This window comes from Podarcis muralis, chromosome 1 (genome assembly GCF_964188315.1).
Source record: "Podarcis muralis chromosome 1, rPodMur119.hap1.1, whole genome shotgun sequence".
In the NCBI taxonomy this organism is placed as follows: domain Eukaryota; kingdom Metazoa; phylum Chordata; class Lepidosauria; order Squamata; family Lacertidae; genus Podarcis; species Podarcis muralis.
This window is the reverse complement of record NC_135655.1, coordinates 70,479,335-70,501,636: the sequence shown is the minus strand read 5'-3', so window position 1 is coordinate 70,501,636 and position 22,302 is coordinate 70,479,335.

Below are 22,302 nucleotides of genomic sequence, written 5' to 3'. Positions count from 1 at the left end.
CTTCTGGTAAACTTTGTGCAGTTGATTAGAGTGTGCAAGTCTGGAAATAGTCAAAATTCTTCTATCAAAATTGAGAACTAGCTCAGGTTATATTTGAACCAGTATTTTGTTTAATAAATAAATAAATGGATAATTCCTGAGCCCACAATTCCAGCTAGGGTAAGTACACACATGTGGTAAAACACACACCTTCTCTCTCTCTCCCTCTCCCCCCCCCCCCCCGTTGCCTGAAAAACGGCAAAGGTCACACCCACACCATACACTTAAAACACTCTTATACCACTTTAAAATTCATGGCTTCCCCCACAAATCCTGGGCACCTCTCCTCACATGAACCAAGCCAGACACTGAGTGCAATGGGGGCCAACACGAGAAATGACCTTTGGGGTTGTAGCTCCCTGTTTGCAGAATGCTTTCCCCAAGGAAACATGCCTGGTGCCACCACTGTCTGTTCTTAGGTGCCATGCAAAATCATTCCTATTTACCCAGACTTACATTTTTTTAATTGGGAGAGTCGTTAGAGATGTCCATGACCTTTGTTGTGCTCGTCGTTGAAGCAAGGTGGGTCAGACTCCCTCCTTTCACATATATCGTGAGTGTTGTAGTTTTTGTTCATTGCCCTTTTAATGTAATGTTAATGTCTTTGCTATTTTATTTCTTACTGTGTAAGTCGCTTGGAAGCACTTGAGTACAAAAACAAGACCCAAAAAAACCACATTAGTTATGAAAGCTGTTCACTACCTCCAGATTCGGGGGCAGCGTGCCTCTGAAAATCAGCTGCTAAACAACTGCGGAGAATTCTTTTGCCTCCAAGTCCTTCTCAGGGGCCTCCCATAGGCAACTGGCTGTGGCTCATTGGGAGAGCACCTGCTTTGCATGCAAAAGATCCCTGACTCAACTTCTGGCATCTCCAGGAAGGGCTGGGAGAGATCCCTGTCTGTAACCCCAGAGAACCTCTGGTAGTCAGTTTAGACCAGGCACCCCCAAACTCAGCCCTCCAGATGTTTTGGGACTACAACTCCCATCACCCCTAGCTAACAGGACCAGTGGTCAGGGATGATGGGAACTATAGTCCGAAAACATCTGGAAGGGTGAGTTTGGGGGGTGCCCGGTTTAGACAGTACTGAGCTGGATGCAGGAATGGTTTAACTCAGTTTAGGGCTTTCTATGTTCTTGTGGCTGGCCTTTCTTACATTCTTGACATCTGAGCTTCATTGTATAGCACCACTCACTGGGACATGTTGTAGAAAGCAGCTGCCTTTCCCTAGAACTACCATCCCTAGACACAAACATAAATACTAGACCTTTCATAGGGTAGAGGTAGGAATGGTTAGGAAAGTAATCACATTTGGTCTTCTCCCTGGAAGAATGTTAAGACAGTTAAGGAACGTTTCCCACTATTATCAGTCCTTGCACACTTTGCAAGTGCTTCAAGTACTTGGTTGGGTTTTTAAAAGAAACTGCTCTCAAGACAGTGATTCAGTATGATCTGAACCATGAAACCACATCTCTCCCATCCCTCTTACTTGGCTGGATAATTGGAAAGTTAGGTCATTTAAAATGCCTTAATTCAAAAATAAATAATAACCATAGCAACAACATAACTCATCAAAACAGTCAAGGGTATGCCTGTCTTTTGTACTTTTCCTTATAGGAATTTTACGCTCAGTCTTCAGAAGCACTGCCTTACATTTTTCTGCCTTACATTTTTGTTTGCATTACCGTCTGACTGTATTTTAGCAACAGACTGTGGCAATGAGGGAACATCCATGAGGCTGAAGTGTCTTTGGTCTCCTTCAAGTGTTTTTGTGATTCATTTTGTGTCAATTGCTTTGATTCCCTTTCTAACAACTTGGCATGGGGTGATCTCATAGAACCAATTTATCAACATGGTTGCTGGGAATAGTGTGAGAAAGAAAAAAGAAAAAAAATCAGGCATAGCCAGCGACAAGTTTCCACAGGATCGTGTTCCAGAAAGCTGCCTGTAAGAAGTTTCCACAAGATTGGGGTCCAGCAGGAAGACAAGCACAGAGGGCAGGAGCAAGCTCAACATCTGAAGCCTAGAAAATCTTTCCCCACAAACTGAAGCCACAGTGCATCCTAACATTGTGAGGCCACCCTTCCCTTGTAAGGTGGCCAACTTTTTATATAGTCTCTGCCTCTGGTTTGAGGCTGATCTACAGACATTAGTGTATGAAAATGAGCTGCATAATGATTTCTGCGCATCAAGCTACCATTTAAAGACACAAAAACACACCCCAGACTGTCCAGGATAGGTTGTTGTTGTTTTGTTTCCTGGTCATTTGGCCACCTTGCTTGTTGTGTGCTCTCCAGGAATTGACTTAGGGCATGCAGAGCATGAATTGAGACACACATTATCTGAAGCTGGGGCTTAGCCTTAGTCGTACCTTGGTCTTTGAACAGCTTAGTTCTTGAACGTTTTGGCTCCTGAACACCGCAAACCCAGAAGTGACTGCAAACTATTTTGGGGAGCCGGACATCTGACGGGGCTTCTGCAGCTTCCGATTGACTGCAGGAGCTTCCTGCAGCCAATAAGAAGCCACGCTTTGGTTTCTGAATGTTTTGGAAGTCGAACGGACTTCCGGAAAGGATTCTGTTCAACTTCCAAGGTACGACTGTACATTGCCCAAGATTGTGTGCTCTAAACCATTCTCTGGGCACAGAACAGAACAAGGATGCAATAGGCAGTAAGAAGCCTCTGGGTTGCCAGAGCAGGTGTAGAGATTAGGAGTTGCCCCATCTGCATTTCCTTGACCATCAGAAGAGAGGTCCTACTTGCTGCAGTCCAGACTCCAAAGATGTCTTAGATCCAGTTCCAGCCCCTGACTCTAGATCTCCTTCGAGTTATGACTGGCCTGACTCTGGCAATTCAGATGTTACCCAAACTGAATGTATCTGAAGAAGTGTGCATGCACACGAAAGCTCATACCAAGAACTAACTTAGTTGGTCTTTAAGGTGCTACTGGAAGGAATTTTTTTTGTTTTGTTCATGAGTAATATTAGCCCTGGGACGCGGGTGGCGCTGTGGGTAAAAGCCTCAGTGCCTAGGGCTTGCCGATCGAAAGGTCGGCGGTTCGAATCCCCGCGGCGGGGTGCGCTCCCGTCGTTCGGTCCCAGCGCCTGCCAACCTAGCAGTTCGAAAGCACCTTCGGGTGCAAGTAGATAAATAGGGACCGCTTACTAGTGGGAAGGTAAACGGCGTTCCATGTGCTGCGCTGGCTCGCCAGATGCAGCTTGTCACGCTGGCCACGTGACCCGGAAGTGTCTTCGGACAGCGCTGGCTCCCGGCCTATAGAGTGAGATGAGCGCACAACCCTAGAGTCTGGCAAGACTGGCCCGTACGGGCAGGGGTACCTTTACCTTTACCTTTACCTTAATATTAGCCCTACTCACATGTTACTCAGATATTGTGCATAAGCTTGTAGCACATGTAAAAATTGGAGTCTTCCACCACTCACTGGGATTATCAGAAATCTCTCCATTTGTGATTTAACCCCAAGCCCCTGCATAAAAATTATGTCAACTGCAACAAATTTATGACATTCACAGTAGCATTACCAAAGTTTTTAGTTATTGATTTTTCCACTTTTTTGTTATTTCCACTTTTCTGAAATTAATCATACCAAGAGGTGTAGAAAATTACAATTTGGCCAGCTAAAAATAAACAAGTAGGACACAAATCTGGAAAACAATTCAGCATAGAAATGTCCTGAGGTTTAGAAGGCTGCAGTAGGAATAAAGCAAGATTCTTTTATTCCTTTTTTGACACAGTAAAGATGCACAAGGTGACTTTTAGCTACTAGTTTTGCACAGTGAGCAGTTCTTTCAAAAGCAACTGCACGTAGTGAGATCTGAGATTTACTACTTCCAGGCAAAGCATGCTACACCCAAAATTACTGAGTAAAAGGCATGTTGTGGTGAATTTACTGTATCAAAAATGAAAATGAACATCTGGCCTGAGAGAGCTGCCTTGGTGTTCTGCTCCCTTATGGCTAACTCAGGATGCAGGCCAAGAATATAGACTCTTGGCCAAATTCTGGTCTAGTCAGTCAAAAGAGAAAAGAAAAAGAAAGACCCATCTTCATTATTATCATAAACATCCTTGCTCTGAGCACTTGCAGTAAGGCTATACATTTGGGCACAATTCTTCTGTTTTCCAAATTACAAATAATTGCAAATAATTGCCTGTCCAGCAGCAAATCGGGTCCTCCCTTAAAGAGGGCACATATTGCGGTGAGACCTGGAAACCGATACCCTGTGTTGTGGGTGGGTACAATTGGTCAGCCACAACACCTGATTGGTAGGTCCCAGCATAGGTCAGCCAACAGGAACACCAGGGGGAGCTTACACCTACCGGTGGCTTACCCTTACTGGACTTCCTGCACAATGGGCAGGAGTCAGATATAGTCAGGTCTAATCAATGCCTAAGCCAATACCGCTCACATTCTGTAATTTCAATAAAGTTGTGGCCAAAATTTGCCCAGTAACATAAACCTAATATCTGTGTCCTTGTGTGAGTTATTTCCAACGAGGGGGTGGCTGTGGGGTCTCGACACGCAAATGATGGTTGTGACCTAGTAAAAATAAACCAAAGATGAACTGCTATGGTCACCTGAACCATATAGTGCACACTTCCATTCCTCCATTGGTATTTTGGACAGCTTTTGCATTTGGGTTCAGATTAATGACCACTGCCAGTTTCTATTGTTTACCTGTACTCATCAATTGCCTTCAGCTTACCAATAAGCACTTCCAATCTGTTAGATTCTGTTGGTTTCTAATGATCAACAGGGTTTGTTTATAATGATCAGATTAGCTGTTCTTTAATCATTGTCTATTGTTTCAACATGTGAGAGGATTTCACAGCTCATTGACTGTGCTGACTCGTAATCTGCATGGAGGAAACAATGTTGCAGCTCATCAAATGTAATCAGCTACTAATTGAAAGGAAATGAAATTTTACAATTATGTGGCACCTTTCAACCACACAGGATCACGTAGCCTTGCGAGAGCGGCATGCCACAAGCACTTGACAATCTCCCAAGTGCTGTCACCTCAGGGGTGGAACTGAGGAGCTAATTTATACCAGCACATGCTGTTGAAAGTACAGCAAAGATGGGGAATGTAAAGCATGTTGCACGCACAAAAAGAAATCACAAGGACTTCAAACCTAATAACAACAACAACAACAATAGCTGTGCCCCCTGGTTCAGCCAGAACACTAGGAAGAGCAGTTATTTTCTATTTGGATACGTTCCTTTTTGGGTTTTGTATTTCCATTACAGCAAGTTGGTTCCAAAAATTCTTCTCAAAATTTCCCCTTGCAAAAAAATTATCTACGGAATATTCTCGAACAATGCAAATGCTAATGGCCTATGAATAAATGCATCTGAAACCCAAGGATATTTTATTTCAATATTGTCTATTTGATTGTTGATATTTATCGGTATTTAATAGTTTTCAGGAAATGATGCACAATATTTCCCCCCAATATATTCAGTGGCATACCACTCTAGTTTCAAGCTAACTTTCAGCGAATAATTTCCATATCCCCCATGCATTGCTGAGGATTCTGCTGTTTTATGGTGCATATGGCGACATTGCTGGGACTCCATCACCTATTGTGAATTGAGAGATTGCTCTGAAGCACATCCAATATGGACATCCCATGGCAGTGCATCGCACAGACATATTTCATCTGACAGCATGGATAGACACCAAGAATTGATACGTAGCCATCAACTGCATATGAAATTTCATTGTTGAAATCTGACAAACTAACCGTCAAGAGTGACATTTGAATGGACATGTTGAAGTTGATATATCACACTTAAAATTTGAATGATGTAAATGAAAATGTTGCCAAACCCTGAATGTTTGTAAATATTCATATCAGTTCTTATTTCCATAAAATGTACAACCATTTTCCGGCACAGATTCAGAAGAACAATTTCAAAGTCTTAGTTATTCAGTTATTCAAAAGCATATCTAAAGTGCTTAATATTTAAAAATTTGTAAGTGGCATACGAAAATACAACAGAAAACATTAAAATTATAAACAAGTGAGAGAGTTTCAGAAGCAAAGGGCTTCTTTCCTGTAGCCACCTTTTTCGTTTCAGATTACAAGGGCACCCAGAGAAAGGACTGTGAGGAAGAGTTTAGCATATGGGGATGTAGATGGGGGATATATTCTTTCCAAGTATCCAGGCTTTAAAGATAAGCACCAGCACTTTGGAAAGGGTCAAAACCACCCAGCTAATTATGTCAATGGATTTGGTTTCACCTGAGGTTGTTTCATAGAATCATTGTGAGAGAGTGAGGAGGTCATTTGGGTTCTCATAGCATGATGGTCTTATGATTACCACCACCATAAGCAGAATACAGCATTGTACAAAAGTCCAGACCGGTTTATACAAACCAGTATAAAACTGGCCAGACAAGGTTTTGCTGTGGTTTGGTGAAAGTTTATTGAGTTGTGGCATATGCTTGCATTGAGGCACTTTGTGAGAACCCTGATCCACCACTCTCACCTCCTGAAAAGTATTGTACACAACCACTGCTTGTGAAGATTAATGAAACTACTTGGATCTGGCCATTTGTAAAACCGGAGTTAAGAACAATTTCAGTCAAGAACCTGACAAACCATCAAAGGTAAATAGTCTTTTAGGGGGCACTTTTTCTGTTTTACTTTGAGATTGCATTTTACTTATATCCTTAATTGAACAAGGTTTCAAGTTGAAGATTCAACACCAGATAGTCTTGAAAGAATCCATTTCCTCAGACTGAAAATGAACATAGATGCTGATGCTCAGTCATTTCCCTCAACATTCCAGCCAGTGTATGAGAAAAAAATAATATGGGTTAGTTTGCTAGGCAAAAGCACTCCGTTGCCTTTGACCTTGTCTACAAACTAAATTTCCAGAAACCCTTTTTATTCTGAGAATGCATTAACAATGAGTTCTGGTCTATATCATTCTGCAATGCAGCTCATCTTAAAACGGGAATGAAAACAAAATCCTTGATTCACACTGCCATTTTCCTTTTTGTTCCCATGGTCTTTGGTCTTGGTTAACAGCCTTATCAAAATAATGTTGGAATGTCACCAGCTTTGCTGGAAAGAAGTAATATCATATTCTTAGAAGAAGTCAGACATGGCTGTTTTACTCTTCCTTTATTGTTTGAAACTGGTACTTAGGCCTAATTACCGGCTTGCTAAAAATATTGTTGGCAAATGTACAAATGGATTAATGACCTTCCCAAGATGATTGTGCAGCTCATGAAGACAGTCTTCTGCTACATTTGGGGGGTTGTAAAGAATGCACTCAAAATAGCTTCGTACTAAATTATACAAAATCTAACGAAAAGCCTCTATATGTGTTTACACTCAAGAATCACACCCTTCATTTGTTATTATTTTTGAATTTTAAAAACGGCGGAGGAAGATTGGAAGAAATTTAAAGACTATCTTAAGAAACATTGTAAAATTATTGAATGTTAGAACGATGTTGATTTAGAAATTAAGGGGTTTTCAGCTGTAATGATCATGAAATTAAGAAAAGAAGGGTCAAAAATTAAATAGAAATTAGGGGAGGGATTTGCTGAATTGAATTAATTTGAGATTGGAATACAGAAAGGGGAGGTTAGGAGGTCGGGAAAGTAGGTTTTTACAAATATAAGGGTTTGAACAAAAAAAATTCCTTCCAGTAGCACCTTAAAGACCAACTAAGTTAGTTCTTGGTATGAGCTTTCGTGTGCATGCACACTTCTTCAGATACACAGATAAGGGTTTCAAACCCTTATCTGTGTATTCTTCAGATACACAGATAAGGGTTTGAAATTATACATGTTGTTGTACGTGTTTTTTATGTTTGTATTTTTGCTTTTTTATGTTTTCTGTTTTTTTCTATTTTATATAAATTCTTTAAAAAAACCTTAATAAATATCTTCTAAAAAAACACACCAAACTCTCTCATATGTAGGAGGAGAGAGACAAAGAGGAAGCAGTGGGGAACATTTTTCAACCTGAGCGTCATATTCCCTTCCAGCAGCCAGATGTCAGTTGTGGGAAGGGTGAAGGGGAAAAACTAGTGCAAATTTTACCTTTGTACATTAGGCTTGTTTCTACAGACATTCGCATAGCCCTCTATATTCCATCCATGCAGACAAGCAAGCAAGCCGCATTAACAGAGTCCAAGGATACATGCCAGGCAGGCAAAAACACTGAAAGTATGAAGTGGCTCTGGAGGAGATGTGGCCTGGAAAAGGTCCTGAGGACCAGATAAGAGAGTCCTGGAGAACCGTATTCAGCCCCTGGTAGCTGAGCTTCCTTCCAGACACCCATCTGGAACAAAACTGAATATATTTGAGGGCACAACATGCTGGAAGGTGGAAAAGTGTGGGAGATGCAGGCAAAGGACTAAAATCATAGCAAACAATTTCAACCACATCTCCCAGCCTTTTGGTCTTCTATGAAACTCTCTGTGGCTGTTCTCTATCTGAATTATCTTGCTTTTCATTTTTTGGAATCCACACAAAATAACAATCGCCATGAAAAGGAAAAACCTCAGCTGTAATATGCTGAACAAGAGAGAAAAGGAACTAACCGTCTCTTCAAAATAGCAAAGATATAATGACAATCACATTGCTGATTACTTAGGGTCCTAGACTCTCCATAAGGTGGGTCTAGTTTTTCGGGTTTTTAGTCTTCTGTTTTTATGCTTCCACTGGACCTCTGCCTGGATTCTGCTGTTATGGGAGCAGATGATCCAGTTATTTTGCTCTGCCTTCACCACTCTCTCCTATGTCACACTTATTTCATCCTGTCTCGTAGGGCAGTTTTTTTCAGGCCTATATTTAAGCAATAAGACATGACAGGCTGCACATTTCTGGATGATTATTGTATGCCTTGGGTGGTGTTCTAAGGCAAGAAGCTGAAGGCTTTCCTTTAAGTGTCTTTTTTTGCTATTATGAAATGGAATTTATAAATCAAAATATAGGGGGGAAAGGAAGTCAACCCCCTGCACTTACAGGGCGTTATTGACATGGCCATGACATCACTGACAGTTAGTTAGAAAGCTCCACTTATATTCAGACTTTTAAAGCCATTTCATAATTTATAGTGCAACAAGGAAAAGAATTTTTGCCTTTAGAAATGTATACCAGCATTGCAGGGATTATCTCCAGAAGACACTTTAGTTAATTGATTTTCAAGAATTATCGTTTCATCTGAACACTACCTGGGATAAAGCCGGGACTCTCGAATGTGATATTTGAAACAGTTCAGAGTTTTAGCTGAGTTTCAGTGCAACTGAGTCAAGTAAGAAAGAGAATCCATAACACTGCACAATTACGGCCAGTGTATAACTGAGTCATCTGTCTAAACTACGCTGTGTAGGCTTCAATGACTTTACTCCACACCCAATATATTTATTTTGGGGGATTTTAACATTTTGTTCTATTAAATAATTGGCAGTAAATATGTACAGCATTTGATGTTAATAAAAACCAGAGCAGTGCATTAATAAATGGCCGGATAAGGTTCCTCTCTCTTTCACTCTCTCTCACACTTGTTGGTTTCTTGCTGCACAAAAACAAAGCCATTTAATCATTGCCTTGTTCTGAAGTTTTGCCCTTCATCCTTTTCTTTGTTTATTCACCCTTATTCAGTTTAGGCATACATGGTAGTGTTGTGTTATTCTCCAGACCCCATCATTATGGAAGGGGAGAGCAGTAAAGTGAATTGATGTTAACTTTGATCCTCCAAGTTTGATCCTTTAAGCAAAAATAAGATACTTGGTAGATAAGAAGATCACTCAACAGAGGTTTAGCGATGACTAATGGTTCCTCACTGGTCTGGCATATACCAGATATATACCAGTTTGACATAAAAACGCAAGTCTGTGCATATGCAGGTTTGTGTATGTTCAACTTGCTCCAAAAAGTATTTGCCACTTTCCAATGCAGCACACACACACAGAGCTTTCATGAACATGCATGTATAAAATATTAAATAAAAGTTGAACTGCTCACTCTGGTTTATTTTCATGCTAGAAATCTAGAATTATATTTGTGTGTGTAAATTTACCAAAGCTGACTATGCTTTGAATAAAGCTAGATTTCTTACGGGCTTCTGCAACCATTACAGGATGCTTACTTCCCCACAAAGCTAGATTTGTATGCAGGGCAGCCATATGCATCCCACAGTGCCAATGCCCACCAAGCTTATGGGTATTGGCTGTTTCAGAATGATCCAGAGTGGTCTTCTAACTTTGCTAAAAAAGCTTTCGTTGTACTTTGAGCTGCATATTACAAAAACACTATCCGAACTCCCTGAGGTAAGACCAGTATTGCTGCTAGATGTGTGCACACACACCCCCACAGCACCACTTGCTTGCTCTTTTTTTAACTATGTGAAACAATGGGAGCTTGTTTTCATATCTACGTGCATCCTTAAAAAAAAGTGCAAGGTCAGTCTCTCTCTCTCTCTCTCTCTCTTAGCACAATTGAAGCATGAAACTGACCCAACTATAGAATGCTTGAGCTGGTCTAGCCAAGGGCTATATCAGACCCTTTAAGTGTCCCTATTTTCCAGGGACATTCCTAATTTAGAGAAGCCATCCCAGTTTCTGATTTGATCCCCGAACCTCCCACTTTTCCTTAGGACATCCCTATTTTCATTGGAGAAATGATGGAAGGTATGGAATTAGCCGACCCCTGAGCTGTCTGAAGGCAATCCTGTATAGGGAAGTTTCTTAAATGTTTAATCTTTTATTATGTTTTTATGTTGAAAGCTGCCCAGAGTGGCTGGGGCAACCCAGTAAGATGTCTAGGGTCTAAATAGTAAAATTATCATTATGGAATGGGACGTCCCTAGTTTCATTGGAGAAATGTTGGAGGGTATGCTATACCTAACTCTCTCTCTCTCTTTCCAAGCCTTGGGACTCATCATACCCATACCTTTTCACCTCACAAAATCTTTACTTTCTTCATCAAATAACTGTAAGAGTGCAATTCAAACCCCAATGACTGGTAGAGCTGTAGGGAGTGGCAAGGCCACTGTTCCACCCACAGCCCTGTTGCAGATGGTGACTTGGGCAGGAGGCGGAGTGAAGGAAGATCTCCACAGATGGTCTTTTTTTCTTTCTATTCCCATTTCTTGCCTTGGACGTTCAGTTAATGAAGACGAAACCCATCATGAGAAGCTTCCTTAGAATATCCTGCTAATTTTCTGCTCATGGAAGAAATTCAGCACAGAGTACTGTTGACAAATATACAATGCCTCTCCAAGCAGTCTAGGCAGCAGAATGTACTCCACTGCTTTTCAAAACACTCCACTGCTTTTCAAAGGACTGCCTGAAACGAATGGTGTGCCAAAAGCGTGGGATACAATGATTTATTATCACTCGGAACATGATGGTTAAATGTTTGGAGTGTTCTAACTATTTAAAAGTACCCATTTCATAGGTAAACAGTCTGTAACATGATGGTTCCAAACCAAGGACTCTTGAAACTCTTATATGTCTACTCAGAAATAAGTCCTTGGTTCTGATTTAAAGGGGGCTTACTCTAAACGGTTGCAGTCTTAGGTGCTGGGCTGATACTTAAAGACTTGGGCTCACGGGATGAATGTGCAACAGCATATACTAATTTATATAAATACACACTTAGGCCAAATTTCAGAGAGAAGGGAAAACAAGCTCTGGCTGTTGCTGCCAAGGCTTAACTCTGAATTATGGAGGGCCAATAGGTTCTGCTGGGCCCAGTAGACTGTAATGTGGATTGGGCTGTCTGCAAAAGAAGATGGTGCCTGGTTGGGTTCTTTGGAGCATGCCCAGTTGCTCCATAATCAAACTAAAGGGGGGAAAGGGATCTGGGACTTCTTCAGCCGCACCCTAACCATCTCCCTGCTAAGATGCAATGCTATATTCTGAAGCAATTGAAAATTCAAGGAGATAGCCAATGTTAATCATGACTGTGTCTCTTAAATGTTAGTCAAATGATATGATAACTGTACTAGTCCAGAGAGGAAACCAAGCAGGCACACCAACTTTAGGAGGGCAAGGTGTCTTTGCCCCTCTCAATATTTGTTGGAAGGGTTCTGGGCCGCCTCGATGTTGAGGGAGCAGAGGAGGTTGAGTGTGGAGCCAAGTGCGACACAGATTCAGTGGCTGGCTCCTCCAGAGCATCTGGCCTCCTCCAGACACTGTGACTCCATGAACACATCATGCGTCGGACCCCCCTCAATATTGGGAGCAGTTTGACACTTCTGAAGTGAAGGGAACCTCTGGATCAGTGTGAGTGGCAGAGTCCACACAGGTGTTGGACTGGGGATGTATGTAATCCCACATGTTCAGTTTACAAAGGAAAGATGCCTTTTCAATTTAGCCCACCCAGACTAGCAGGTAGGTAGTGCTGTTTGAATCCTTCTGGGTAGCTTTACAGTTGTGTCCATTCTCTCTCAAATCCTTGATATGATAACTAAATGAAAATGTTAGAACTAATGGAAAATGTCGATCTAAATGTTTGATATATGACAGCTGGTATTTTGCAGTATTAGATCGTTGGCATAGGGCAGCAGTTAGCATTTGACAGCATTGATGGCAATGCTCAATACATCTGATTTGCAACAGAATTTATTGAAACCAAAAGCCACCCACTAGACACTCAGCCTACCTGGGTCAGCAGGTTACAAGATTCCAGCAGAGCAATGGAAACCAGCAATCAATGAAACCTACACTGCATACTGGGTAGGTGGGTGAAGGCCAGGGAAGATTTGGGGGTCATGGTGGATAGCTCAATGAAGATGTTGACACCATGTGAGAAAGCTGTGAACAAGGCAAATTCCATGTTTGGGAACATTAGGAAAGGGATTGACAACAAAACTTATCTTTCTATCTGGCCTACCCCTTGCCACCCAAAGCAGACTAGAAGCATGGTTTCTCTTGAAATCTGCTGTACCTGATAACACCAGTGTCAACAAGTTCTCATCTGGTTTTATGAGACAACTGCCAAGGTTTACATTCCATCTTTCAGGAGATCTATTCCATTCGTAGAGCCAACATCTTACAGAAACCTGGCAGCAATAGCTACTACATCTGCAGCGGTGATGTAACTTCTGCCGCACCACAGAAGACGTGTTAAGAGCCTTTCATTGAAAGATCTGTAGTGTTTTAGGCCACATGGTTTAATCTGAATCAAATGTTTTCATTGCTGGATTGCAGATTTTGAGGCTGAATTGCATACCCTAACAAAACAAAGCACCTTGAGAGTATGTAAATGGATCGTATTGTTTTCAGGATTTTCTCTGAAAGAGAGCTAAACTCATGCAATGAAAACACTGACTAAATCATGTGTAAAATGGGACCACCCAACATTTGTCTATGTTGATTTGGCAGGCAGCCTTATATTCCTCTACTGTAGACTGGTCTGGGTAGGAATTTTATACCCAAGGAATGGGTGGGATAGAATCTTTCCTGTTTATTTAATCACATCCAGGGCTGAGTGGTGATCCATTTTGGCTCACTCTGTTATTCCATCTAAAAGTAACTTACATGTGACACTCTAACAAATGTAAAGTGTTATTTAACCAGGCCTTTTCAATATTTAAATTATTCAGTCAGAAATTCTGACGTTTTCTCTAAAGAGGAAAAGAAGAATTGCATTGGTGACAAAGCTTAAAGTGGACAATTTTTGGGGGTTTATTTGTAGATTTTGGTATTTTTTAAAAAATGAGTTTATGTTGACATAATACAAATAAGAAAACACCAGATAGGTCCTTCAGCCCTCTTTCTTCTCATTATTCCACATAATCACCCAGCCATCCTGGCTCGTGAATACATAAATCTCCAAGTCAAGAAAAAATAATTGGGATCAAAGGTTTCAATAAAGCAGTAGAATTCCCTGGGATTGACTGTTAGATTACTCTGAGGATGTACAGTGGTACCTCGGGTTAAGAACTTAATTCATTCTGGAGGTCTGTTCTTAACCTGAAACTGTTCTTAACCTGAAGTACCACTTTAGCTAATGGGGCCTCCTGCTGCCGCTGCTCCACTGCTGCACGATTTCTGTTCTCATCCTGAAGCAAAGTTCTTAACCCGAGGTAATATTTCTGGGTTAGCGGAGTCTGTAACCTGAAGCGTATGTAACCTGAAGCGTATGTAACCCGAGGTACCACTGTAGTTTGGAGGGAAATAGAGGCCTCTAGACCAGTGTTTCCCCATCATCCCTTGCCACTGGTCTTGCTAGTCAGGGATGATGGGAGTTGTAGGCCAAAAACATCTGGAGGCACAAGGTTGGGAAACACTGCTCTAGACAACTCTCACCCCACTTAATAAACTACAGTTTCCATAATTCTTTGGGGGATGAGATTATTGTGGCAGAGGGGCAGGGAACAATGGCAACACTTGTGATGGAACACACTACCTGAGGGCAGCACACTATCTGAGGGAGCACAGCTCAGTTATCTGTGTCAGACAGTGTGTGTGTGTGTGTGTGTGTGTGTGTGTGTGTGTGTGTGCTGGTAGTGTGCCATCTTTTGCTTCACTCAAGGAAACAAAATGTATTGGCAAGCCTTAATGTTTGACTTCATTAAAGTCAGTTGCAAAACTGGGTTCACCCATACCCTTTTAGGTCAATTATTTTCTCAACCAAATTTCCAGCTTCCACAGATTTCTCTTGTGTGAATTTTCTCATCATATAAATATGGACAGCAAAACACTGCACATATAAAACTTATCTTACATAATAGTGCACTTTGCAGCCAGCAGCAGGGTTATCCAATGGCAATCACCAATTCGAAATAGGAATTTAAAACATGCCATTCCTGATATCAAAAGCAAAACAACCCATTTGCCTGCACACACAAGACAACATTCCTAGAAAGCCCCTCAATATACTGTGCCAAAAATGATTACACCATTCATTCTTATTCATTAATTAACACATCATTAAGCAAGTGTTGATGCCAAGAATTAGTGTGAGCTAAACATTTATTTTCTTTGAAAAGGGAAGGGAAAAAGGAACAAGTACAATTCCTTTGAATGAGACAGGAATGCATTTTGGTCAAAATGATATTAAGAGCCACCAAGCAAATCCATTGGCATAAGACCATGCTACAATAAACTGACACAGCAAACTGAATAGATGAATGGGAGAGATGGCAGGTGAGTTTTCCCCAACCTGGGGCCCTCCAGATGCTGTTGGACTACAACTCCCATCATCCTTCACCATCCACCATGCTGACATGGAGTGATGGGAGTTGGAGTCCAACAACAGATGAAAGCACTGGGTTGGGCAAAGCGGCCATATAGGTTTTTCTTCTTTAGCATACATTAAAACAAGAGCTAAGCTACAGCTAGTTAACTTGATTTTGTATTTGTTGGAGAATGCAGGAAAAAAGCACCTCTCATTCTTGGCAATTTTGGTTGTTGGTAATGCATTTTTTGTTGTTGTTTTGATGTTTTCATTTTAGCACCTTCCCTCTTTCTTTCTTTCTTTCTCCTGCCATGGTTAGTGCTTCCCCCACCCCATCCAGTGACATCACACGGCAGCATCTGATGTAATACTATGATGGGTGCTCAAAACCACAGTCACAGCCAATCTGGCTAAATGCAAGAGAGGGCAAAATGAGGCTGAGGACTTTATGTGAAGGTGTTCATAAAAAGTAAAACCATGCCATGGAGCAGCAAGAGACAGATCTCTGAATAGCATAAAAAACGTTCAACCTGTTGCTTAGGACCATTTGGCTATATTAAAATTGTCATTTTGGGAAGTGAATACTTCAACAATTAAATCCTCGCTAGAATTAGAAGGCATACAGCCTAACTGCCTTGCCCCCTCCACCAGCAATATAAACAAAAGCTGCACTTGCAGCCTAACTCTAATTATTTAAAAATGCATTCATAGTGGTAGACAAACAAAACAACTTTACAGCAGGGAGGGGTGTGTGATCCTGTTTCTCTTATCTAATTTCTCAATAGCTTTTCCAGAGAGTAGCATTTGAAGACTATTCCACGGACCCACAATGGTTATGGGTCCCGCAAGGCACTATTTTTGTCCTGAGTGCTTAGTCAGTCAAGTTATAAAAACTAAGGCTTCTAGCCTATGCTTATAGGTAAAGGTAAAGGGACCCCTGACCATTAGTTCCAGTCATGACCGACTCTGGGGTTGTGGCGCTCATCTCGCTTTATTGGCCAAGGGACCTGGCATACAGCTTCCGGGTCATGTGGCCAGCATGACTAAGCCGCTTCTGGCGAACCAGAGCAACACACGGAAACCTCGTTTACCTTCCCGCCGGAGTGGTAGCTATTTATTTACTTGCACTTTGACGTGCTTTAGAACTGCTAGGTTGGCAGAAGCAGGGACCGAGCAAAGGGAGCTCACCCTGTTGTGGGGATTCGAACCGCCGACCTTCTGATCAGCAAGTCCTAGGCTCTGTGGTTTAACCCACAGCGCCACCCTATGCTTACCAGGGAGCAAATCCCATTCATCCCAGTGAGTCTGACTTCTGATAGACATATATTGAAAAGGGAGCTTTAAGTAATACTGAAAAGGGAGTTTGGAGTGCATGAATAGCTAATCCTTAGCGGCCATTATTACAAAGGGACAATTTTTGGCACATTTGAACACCCTAACAGTTGAACACCAAATACAGCATTCCATTGATTTAATTTATAGAATAATTTCACATAAAATGCCCCAATCTAGTGAACTGGGAGCACAGCAGAAGATTCCATGAGTTACCTCATTGTTGGGTGTGGTCTTCTTTCCCTGTGCAGGAAAATCCATTTTCTGCATCTGCTACTGTGGATCCTACAGGAGGTGATTATAGTCTGGAATCCAAGGTATTTTGCATCAGGGTATACAGATGATCCTTATATATACATAACTATCACACACACACACTATTTGTGGTTAAAATCTGCACTGCTCTCTTTAGGCTGATAATCGTCTTTTTCCAAGACATGTCCTCTTTTTCATGGGTAGAGTCGTCATAGTGATCCATAGTTAAAAGTAGTAGTCGACAAATATGTCCTCTTTTTTGCTCTTCAGAATATTGCAGCCAAATGCTAGGGTGACTATGTGCCCTGTTCTACAGAGGAGGGTCCTCTATTTGAAGGAATCCTCTAGTTTGTCTTGTCTGCTCCAAGTTCAGTTTAAAGATAAAGAACCATAAGAAGGAAGAATAATTACCCTTTAACTTTTAGTACTTAAAAAACAGAGCAGGCACACTCAGCCAGAGTCTTCCCCATTATGCTAGGTTGTTTTGTAATTATATTTAGATTAGAGTAATTATTTCTAACTTTATGCAATTCTATGTCTTCTTTTGTCCTCTTCTCTGACAGTGCCTAAGTTGGCCACTGTACTTTGCACATGAGTTACAGGCCATGGTCTACACTCCTCCCTAAATCTTCTGCAGGCAACCTCAAGCCATTTCCATTCTGAACACAAGCATGTCCCTCTTGCAGAATGGATCTAGAGATCAATTTTTGTAGAAGCCAATGGGGAATAGAAATGGCACATCCATCAGCTTCTGGGTTAGAGGTCTCATCGCTAGCTATTTCTAACAGATCAGAGAGCTGAAGGAAGTGGACTGAAGTTTCTCTCAACAGCACAGTGAAGTGGGCAAAAGGAGAAGTCAAAGAAGTTTCTCACCGCTGTTTCATGTCATGTAAAGTCACATGGCTTCCAAGAAAAAGAGACAAATTTTAAACAGAGAGAAAATTAAGAAATCTGCAGAGGGACAATGTCAAAGGGAAGATGAGGAATCCTGCCAACATGTCAGGGTAGATTTATAACTCAGAAACCGGGACACATCCTGCTAGCATCAGTTATTCTATTTCCTGTTACAAGCATAACCCTCTGCCTTTTGGACAACATCCTTTTTTTGGAATACATTCAGATCTGTGAATGGCCACTTCCCTCTGGTCTCTATGATGACATAAGAGAGCTTTGCATAATCATCATATCCATAATCATCATATCCATATGATCCACAACCTTTTCATCTCAACTGGACATTTTACAAGAACCACAGCCAAATACCACCAGCAGTGATTGTTCAGATTTCCATTGTAAAAATATTTACTGATCCCATTTACTTATTAGATGTATTTTTATGAATGAGCAGTGTTATGTTATTATGATAAATTTGAGATAAGAAAACCACAAGCTCCTGGGGGGGAGAGCAGTATTTTCCCCCCTATTAAAAAAATTGGAAACTTTGTGATTAGCTCAAGATTACCCAATGGACTTCAGAGTGGGGAATAAACACAGGCCTCTCCAGTCTAACCACTACACCACCCGAGCTCTCAAAGGCAACAGCTTTGGAGCATTAGATATTTATCCTACAGTGGGGAAATACTGTATTAAAGGAGAACGTAAGATGTGCTTTGCTCTGCCTGCACAGTCAGAGGCAGTAATGCTTCTAACTACCAGTTGCTGTAAACCACCGGAGGGTGCTGTTTGAGAGCTTCCCATCGGCATCTGGGTGGCCATTGTGAGAGAAGGATGCTGGGCTAGATGGGCCATTGGCCTGATCCAGCAGGGTATTATGTTCTTATGCTCTGCAGTCTCAGGCAGAAACCTGTGTGGTGTAGTGGTTAAGAGCGGCAGACTCGTAATCTGGTGAACTGGGTTCGCTTTCCCGCTCCTCCACATGCAGCTGCTGGGTGACCTTGGGCCAGTCACACTTCCTTGAAGTCTCTCAGCCCCACTCACCTCACAGAGTGTTTGTTGTGGGGGAGGAAGGGAAAGGAGAATGTTAGCCGCTTTGAGACTCCTGAAGGGGAGTGATAAAGCGGGATATCAAATCCAAACTCTTCTTCTTACTTAGATCCTTTTAATCAGAGATGCCCCAGGAATGAACCTAGGAACTTCTCCATGGAAAGCAGGCAACTACCATCGGTGTTTCTGAAATGCTGTTTTTAAGAGGCAGTGAAAAGGCTCCTTTTGAAAAGTTTCTTAGAAACAGAAGCTTCTTCTTGTCACTGCACAATATACGCCTTATAGGCCTTTTAAAAAAAAACACCTAGTTGTGCGAAATCACAAGGTTATTAAGCAAATATCTGTGCCTGAATTTTCTGTTACTCATAGAACCCTGCTTTAATTGTGGTATTTCCAGCAGATCTTTTTCTTCATTGGAATATTGGATTCCTGTGACCCATCATAGCATATATTTCACCTTGTGTTTGATCTCCCATTCACTTTTGCTGCAGAGGTTGACTGCAAAGATCAAAGATTTCTCTGTTTCCCCCTTCTATTTTCCCTGATGACAATTCCTGCACAAGAGTTTCTTTGTGAGAGAAAGTGGGAGGTGGAGAAACAAGTTCAGACAGGGGAACATTTGATCCCAAATTTGGGAGGCTAAGGCTGCAATCCCCTACACACTTACCGGAGAGTAAAGCCCTTTGCAGTTGGTGGATTTCCTTTTTTTCTTCTTCTGTAAAATAATTAAGTGATTTGGAAGGCAGCTCGAGTAGCTGACACTTCCAGAAGAGTAGAATTCATAGTATAAAAATAAAAGTTTCAGTAAAATTGTGGGAATGGTAAAAAGAATGAAAGATCAGAACAGGCTATCTTATGAACATAAAGAAAGTGCTAGAGTCCCCTGAAGTAGATCTACATGTTTGAATGAAATTTGTACAGGCACGCAATAGTGGCTCATGGGAGCAGGGAAGAAGTGTTGTCTGGCCACCAGGGCACTGCGTTCACTGGGGTGGAGATGGGGTGTGGCAAAGGCAATAGGATCTGGGGAGCTCGGGGGTGCAGGGGCCTCAGAGGAGTGTCTGCACCTGTAGGGCCACTGTCACTAACCCAGATGTGCTGGTCCCGAGGGTTAACTGTGCAGCGAGGTCCGAGTCTAGTCCGAGGTTGAGGGTGCAGTACGGAGGCTATCCGTCAAAGCTGAAGCGGGGTCCAAGGCAGGGAGTCGGGTGAGGTCAGGAACTCTGGCAGAAGAGCAGGACAGGGTGCAGGCAGGAACAGGCTGCCAACAATGTTGCTCCCACAATCTGGGACTGGGGCTGGTTGGCTTTTATCTGCCCCGAGGCATAGGGCGACCCTGGTCCACAGGTGACTCGCCTCTCCTGCCTGGAGGCGAGCACTCCTCCTGCGGGAACTTAGTTCCCTCCGCCTTTCTGCCCTGAGCCTCTGCAGCTCAGGAGAGGCTGGAGGGTTACCGGACCCAGAGGCAACCTCAGCTTCCCCTGACGGGGCTGAAAGTGGAGCACTTGCAGGGAATGGGTCCTCAATCACCTCAGGAGCCAGAGCAGACTCAGCTGGTGCCTGCACCTGAGGATCCAGCACAGGTGAGGACCCTTCAGGCTCAAGCCCCGGCCCCGGCTCAGCTGGTTCTGGAGGCGGGGACTCCTGTGCAGGCTGGGATTCCTCAGGTTCAGCCTCCGAGTCCGAATCCCAGGCCATCACACCAGAGCATCTCCAACCTCACTACCACCACCTTGCCCCATCCCATTATTGGTGTGAAGAATGCAGAACTGCTGGCGCAAGGCTGCCACTGCCTCACCCACCCCATGAGCTGTGGGAATGTTAAGGATAGTAGGAAAGGATATATTGGATAAGTAGTAAGTGATGTAGCAGAGCAGATTTCACTCAATATAGCTGGAAGCTAGTTTGCAGATTTGTTATAATCTCTTAGTTAAGATTATTCCTGGTGTCCCCTTTAATCCCTCTTAAAAGAATAAAACAAGAGTCTTCCTGAGTAAAGTAACAAAAAGTTTACTCACATTTCAGTTCACAATTTGATCCCTGAAAGGTAGACTTTACTTGGTAGTTACACAAAGAAACTGTGAGTTCATCTCATATGGAGACTGAACTCATGTGCTGCTGACTGAGAGCCAGCAGACAGCAAAAGTAGAGCAAGACACGTGATCAGGACAAATCTGCAAGCGAAGAAAATGGCTGTGTGACTCAGCTTTTTTAATGCCCATCTCCCAGATCACATGCAGGGGGAGGAAGCTCCAGGCCAGTGGAACAGGAAGTTACACTGACTGGATGTTGCCCTGCTGGTGCCCACTCTAGGGAAATAAGGAATGTTGCGTTTGACTGCACCAATGGATTACATCCCACATGAGCCACCACTGCATGCAAGGAGATGAAAAGCAGGACGAGGAGACCCTTGTCTTATACCAACTGGGTTGAGTGCATGATGGGTGGTTCAAAGCAAGGTCTCAGCTTGGTTCATCTGGAGTTGGAATTGTTCAACAGTATGTTTCAAGCTACAGATAGGAACTTCCAGAGAGCCAAATCCAGGAGAGAAATAAAGTTCTACTGGAATGGGCAGCGCTCCAAGCAAAACCAATGTTCGTTCAATGGGGTTCTGGGTTCACAAAATATCAAAGCAGTCAGGTGCTCCAAAAGGGGTGGCAACAGGACTTTATGGCCCAGTACACTGTAGAGGAATTGGGCCCCCAGACCCACCCGAGAAAGAGGACGCAGATTTGCATAGTATTTGCATATGTTTTGTTGCACAGGAGCAGCTGGTTCGGCTGCACAGCTATGGGACTGTAGATTTAGAATTACTGGTGCCCTTGTGCTGCCCTGGCATTGCTGCTGCCCTATCCTGCTGCCAAGCAATCTCACTATGCCGTAGTGTTGCTGCTGTCTACACAGCATTGCCCGGCCCACCGCTCCTGTTCAATTGTTTTGCACAAGCGCTAAGAATAAAAAGTCACGGTGGCCCTAGATCTTTTTTTCTTTACGATTTCCCTTACAAACTATTGCCAGAAGACATTTGGTAGCTCATTTCCACCACTTGATTTGTTCATCTAAATTATATGATCCTTGCAATTGGAATATGTGTTCATGCAGTCTCCTTCTTTTTAAATGAATGATTGCATCCTTCCAGGAGATTGATCAGATTGACAGCTGTTCAGCGCCAACCCCCGTCGCACCATCAGGGACTCTCAGGCCATTCCTTGCAAGCTCATAGAATCAATGTTTGCCACACTTTGAACAGCAGTAAATTAAAAGGGGGGAAGTGTTAGAAATGTGAATGAAATGTAAAGTACACAACACTGCATATTTAAAGATCAAACTACACCACTGAAATTTTTGATGGTTCATGTGTTCCACATATTAAAATGCCATCATCATAGGCCATTTGTTTGTTTGTTTGATTGAGCTTCAAACTCATCCCATCCCTAGAGTCGCAGCAGATTACCATATAAACACGCACAATGAAATGACCAGTTGAAAATCACATTACATACACCCATTAAAAACTAGTGATGGAATACAATCTATATCTTTTCTAAATCGTCCAAT